Here is a 5,479-nt window from a genome sequence, read left to right on the forward strand (position 1 = left end):
AAAAAGTTTTATTTCCCACTTTAAAGATTACATCGACTTGATTATCTGGAAGGTAGTGCGTTAACTTCAGCTTTCGATTTTTTATATGACCCAGATGCTCTGTTCCAGAAAACTGGACATAGTCAGTTGCATCTGGTAACTTCTGTACATTTCCAGGGGCTGATTCATTTCCTCGAATCATTGAACATCTTGCTACTTCTTGACTGCAATATGAGCAGGTGCAATTTTTGGACCGACATCACCTATTGATCAAGTTTGGCAGTGTTGATGGTGGGGTGAGATTTCCTTTTTTGCTCTATGATTTTTGTACTATGGTTTAATCAGATTCTGGCGAGTTAGCTTGATATAAGAAACCTCGTGGAAACAATAAGATTACAGGCAACATTACCCCAAAAATAAAAAGAAGGTTTGGGGTACAAAATTGTTAAAATGATGATTTTTTAATTTAAAATTTTAACATCCACATTAGGAAAGTATCTGACTCCTTTATTGCATAACTCTTATCTTAAAATGCATGGTAATAAGTAATTGAACTTGTCTCAGTAGGTATAGCTTGAGCAGTAGTTAAAAGAGTAGCTGCATCAGACTCTTTAGATATTTGCTTTATTTTGTAGTACATACATATTGCTGGTCTGAACCATTATATTTTTGCCCGTACGAAATCAATTAGTATTATTCAGGTTTAGCATAGATTGGGTTTGCAAATGAAGCCCATTTTTCTCATCCAACGATGAAGCTACTTTTGGGCTCAACTTTAACTATATATATTTAGAAGCTCATCTTGCCCTCTAAATTTGTTTGGAGTTTCCTATGATGCAAGCGAACATAAGTTGTCGCGACAGCATATACCAAAGTTTTAATCCAATTAATGTTGTTACCCGCGAGGGTGGCTCAGTTGGTTGAGCATGGGGAGGTTCCAATGATGCAAGCGAACATAAGTTGTCGCGACAGCAAATACCAAAGTTTTAATCCAATTAATGTTGTTACCCGCAAGGGTGGCTCAGTTGGTTGAGCATGGGGAGTTTCCAATGATGCAAGCGAAAATAAGTTGTCGCGACAGCATATACCAAAGTTTTAATCCAATTAATGTTGTTACCCGCAAGGGTGGCTTAGTTGGTTGAGTATCGGGCTTTCATAATGGAGGTCTCAGGTTCGAAACCCCCTGCCTACAACAGCAGGGGATTTGCCTTCTGGGTCGAGCGGCTCAGTTGGTTGAGCATGGGACTTTCCTAATGGAGATCTTAGGTTCGAAACCCCCTGCCTACAACAACAGGGGATTTGCCTTTTGGGTTGAGCTCATCGCACGGGGCTTGCCTAGTGTGGGTTATATCTCCTGTGTGGTTTGCGAGCTATTGCATAGGAGCTGGGTTTACCCTGTGCGCACCCGAAGGGTAGCGGCTGCGGGTTCCCATGTCATCTCCTTCAGAGAGTGACATCTGATCATGTCCCTATTGTTCTGCAATGTGGAGATTGGGACCAACCAAAGTCATATTTCAAATTTGACAATTGGTGGTTGAATACTGATGGCTTTGTTGATAAAATTAAGAGCTGGTGGACAACATTTGACTTCGAAGGGAAACCTGATTATATTCTAGCTTGTAAATTGAAGGCTTTGAAAGGTAAACTAAGAGAGTGGAGCAAAAAGCAGCCAAGGCAACCTGAAAGTACAAAAATCAGACCTTGCTTAATCAATTGGCAGTACTGGACAGTGTACTAGAAGTAAAGAATTCTAACTGAAGGGGAAATGGGAGGAGAAGGCATCACTATTGCTGAAGTATGAAGATCTTCTGAAGAATGAAGAAGTGGCCTGGAGGCAAAGGTCCAGGGCCATCTGGCTCAAAGAAGGAGACAAGAATACAAAGTTCTTTCATAAGACTGCCAATGCTCACAAAAGGTGCAACAACATTGATCACTTAATGATACAGGAAGAATTAATCACAGATCCCACAGAGAATCAAGAATGAGATAGTAGATTTCAAGCAAAACGCTCTACACTGAGACTGAAGAATGGAGACCTGCAAGCAATTTTGGGAATTGTCCAACAATAACTGAGCAAGATAAGAATTTGCTACAAAGCAGATTCGATGAGCAAGAAGTTTTGGGGTGTTTGAAAATGTGTGCTACGGACAAGGCACCAGGACCTGATGGCTTTACAATGGGATTCTTTATCAAATGTTGGAGGTACTTAAACAAGACATCATGAGAGTGTTTCACAACTCCATTCCCATGGCCTATTTGAAAGGATTTCAATGCAACCTACATTGCCTTGATCCTAAGAAGAATGGTGCAAAGGAGCTGAGGGAATTCAGACCTATAAGCCTAATAGGCAGCATTTACAAGATTATTGCAAAAGTCTTGACTGAGAGGCTGAAAAAGGTGATGGAAAAATTGGTAGATTCTCCAACAAATGGCATTCATAAAAGGAAGGCAAATAATGGATGCCATACTAATAGCCAATGAAGCAGTAGACTCAAGACAGAAACAGAAGAAACCTGGCATCCTTTTGCAAGCTAGATATTGAGAAAGCATTTGACCATGTGAATTGGAACTTCTTACTAAGCATGTTACAACAAATGGGATTTGTACAATGGGTTAAATGGATGAAATTTTGCATATCGACTGTCAGATTCTCAGTCATCATCAATGGTTCTCCAGAAGGATTCTTCTCTGCTCAGAGAGGTCTCAGGCAGGGTGATCCTTGTCACCTTTTTCTTTTTAATAGCTATGGAAGGTTTTAAACAACATGGTCAAAACAGCCAAACTTAATGGAGTGGTTAAAGGCTTTGAGGTAGCCATGAATGGACACAACATTCAGGAAATTACGCATCTTCAATATGCTGATGACACCTTAATTTTTGTGATGCAGAAGTGGAACAACTGGAACTTTGAGAATTATACTGGTCCTTTTTTGAAGGCATTTCTATTGCATATTAATTGGAGAAAGAGTCATCTCTTCCCAATTAATGAAGTAACAAACATGGAGTGATTTAGCACTGATCTTGGGGGGAGAAGTGGGGACTCTTCCTACTACTTATCTTGGCATGCCTGGGGGCCAAGTCAAAATCTACTGGTATATGGAACAATGTCCTGGAGAAATGTGAAAAGAAGCTCTCAAGATGGAAGTGTCAATATTTGTCAATGGGAGGAAGGCTCACTCTGATTAACTCTGTATTAGACTCTCTACCAACCTATATGATGTCCCTTTTTCCCATTCCTGTGGGGGTCATTGAAAGATTGGACAACATAAGGAGGAACTTCCTGTGGCAAGGTAAAAAAAAAAAAGCCTATCACTTGGTCCAAGTGGGAAGAGGTAATTCTCAGCAAGGCTCAAGGTGGATTGGGAATTAGAAATTTGAAGAATCACAGCAAAGCCCTCAAGTTGAAGTGGTTATGGAGGTACTCTCAAGACCCTCAAAGCTTATGGAGCAAGGTAATCAAGGCCAAATATGAAGTAGAAGACAACTGGATGACTAAACCAGTGAACTCAACTTATGGAGTTAGTCTTTGGAGGTCTATAAGGGTACTATGGCCAGCTCTAAAGAGTCAAGTTTCAATCAGAGTGCTAAATGGTAACAGGACATCCTTCTGGAATGATAATTGGCTGGGGAATGGAGCTTTGAAGGATCTATTCTGACATATATGCTCTAGCTCATCACCAACAGAGATCTATAGCTGAAATGTGGTCACCTCCAAAGGTTGAAATTGATACTCAGAAGAGAGACCTGAATGATTGGGAGATAGAAGTAGAATGGTTGAGTTCTACAAACAACTGGATGACTTCACAGGAACTCAAAATGGGGATGACATTGAGATGGCAGGTTATAGTGGGAAAATTCAGTGTTAATGCAGCCTATAAAATGATAAACCAACCAACACCCCAAGTCACCAACTGGCCCTGAAGCATATTTGGAAGACCAAGATACCATGCAAGGTTGTATGCTTCTCATGGTTACTGGCAAAGGAAGCTGTGCTCCACATGAAAATTTAAAGAAGAGAACTGGACTATGTGCTCAGATGTTTTCTCTGTGAAAAAGAAGTAGAGACAGTTGGTCACTTATTTTTGCACTGCAGGATAACTGATCAACTGTATGGAAGATCTTCATTAATCTCAGAGGCATAGCCTGGACAATGCCTAGAAAGATTACTGAAGCTCTCTTTAGTTGGGAGGCAGCTGGAGCTGAGCAGATGACATAAGCAGATGGAAGATGGTCCTCGTTTGCATTTGGTGGGCAATTTGGAAAGAAAGGAACTCTAGATGCTTTGAGAACAGCAACAACACAATGCAGGAGATCAAACTTAACTGTATTGCTTTTTCTTTTTGGTGTAACTCAGATCTACCCAGAGGATACTATATCTATCCTAGACTCATTAGGTTCCTGTTAGAACTGTAGGACTGGTTTACTCTCTTTCTGCTCACTTGTGAATATGGTTTCAGTACAACCTTATGTACTGTTTTGTGTTTAATACATACAACATGTTACCTTCTCAAAAAAAAAAAAAAAAGAAAAAATCCAATTAATGTTGCAGAGCTGTGTATATAGAATCTATTTATTTCGATGATTTTAACGGCCTGCTATCCTTGTACCATTCAGTTTGAAGCTTTTTGCTCTCTATGAATATTACACACCCATGCATGTTGAATATTGTTGAATCTGCAGGTATCTCGAAATGCTGATAGCCATCCTTCTTTTTTGCTGTTTATAACTATGGAGACTACTGAAATTATTTGCATTTTATGGGGTATATCTGAGTTTTGATTCAAGTGTGTACTTTCTATCATGCAAATTTCTCCAGCTTCAACTGTTTTTGTTTTCCTAGAACTCAGCCGATGAGTTTATTTCTTGTTTGAGTTATTCAGCGACCATTTTCATGTTTCATCCAAAAGTTCATTACATATGAACTTCATGTCCTCCCATTCTAACAACATCCACGCCTCATAACCAAGGTGCACGAAGAATAAAGCAACCAGTTTCTCTCAAGTAATGTTCTCCTGAACTGACAATTGTTGAAGTGCTTAAGTGGCATTTGTTTCATGTGACCTTATCTTATATAACAATTTTTTTTTTCCAGAAATTGTTAAAAATTATTTTTGAATAACTTTTTCAATTTTCCTAATTTGTTTTTCAACCAAACGCTACTGGAAAAGAGTTTTCAGTGTTGTTTATTTCATATTTTGATTTCTAAATTTTTTTTTGCACCTGTTTTGAAAGAAACATCACTTTAAGTTCTTATGCTATATCTCATTTGTATTTTTTTTAGTATGAAGAAGCATTGATAGTCTTTGTGCTTTGAATCTAAGTTGTATGGACTCTTCACTTTCATTGTTGCACCGTGTTTGATTCTCCAAAAATGCACTACTTTGAGTGTCCGACATGCACCCGTCAATGTTTTTGAAGAGTCCGAGCAACATAATTGAAAACTGATGCCATGGTGTTTATAAATGCAGTTTGTTAAGAAGATGGTATGCTTCTTTAGTTGT

General features: G+C 39.0%; 1 long non-coding RNA gene across 1 annotated transcript; it reads left to right on the forward strand.

The window, feature by feature from the left end:
* The first annotated feature begins 15 nt into the window (after positions 1 to 15).
* On the forward strand, positions 16 to 4,693 carry LOC132043703 (uncharacterized). The gene is made up of 3 exons (XR_009411913.1): positions 16 to 52; positions 219 to 275; positions 4,659 to 4,693. It is a non-coding gene; the product is annotated as an uncharacterized LOC132043703 (long non-coding RNA).
* Positions 4,694 to 5,479: the final 786 nt, after the last annotated feature.

This window comes from Lycium ferocissimum, unplaced genomic scaffold, assembly GCF_029784015.1.
Source record: "Lycium ferocissimum isolate CSIRO_LF1 unplaced genomic scaffold, AGI_CSIRO_Lferr_CH_V1 ctg27375, whole genome shotgun sequence".
In the NCBI taxonomy this organism is placed as follows: Eukaryota; Viridiplantae; Streptophyta; class Magnoliopsida; order Solanales; family Solanaceae; genus Lycium; species Lycium ferocissimum.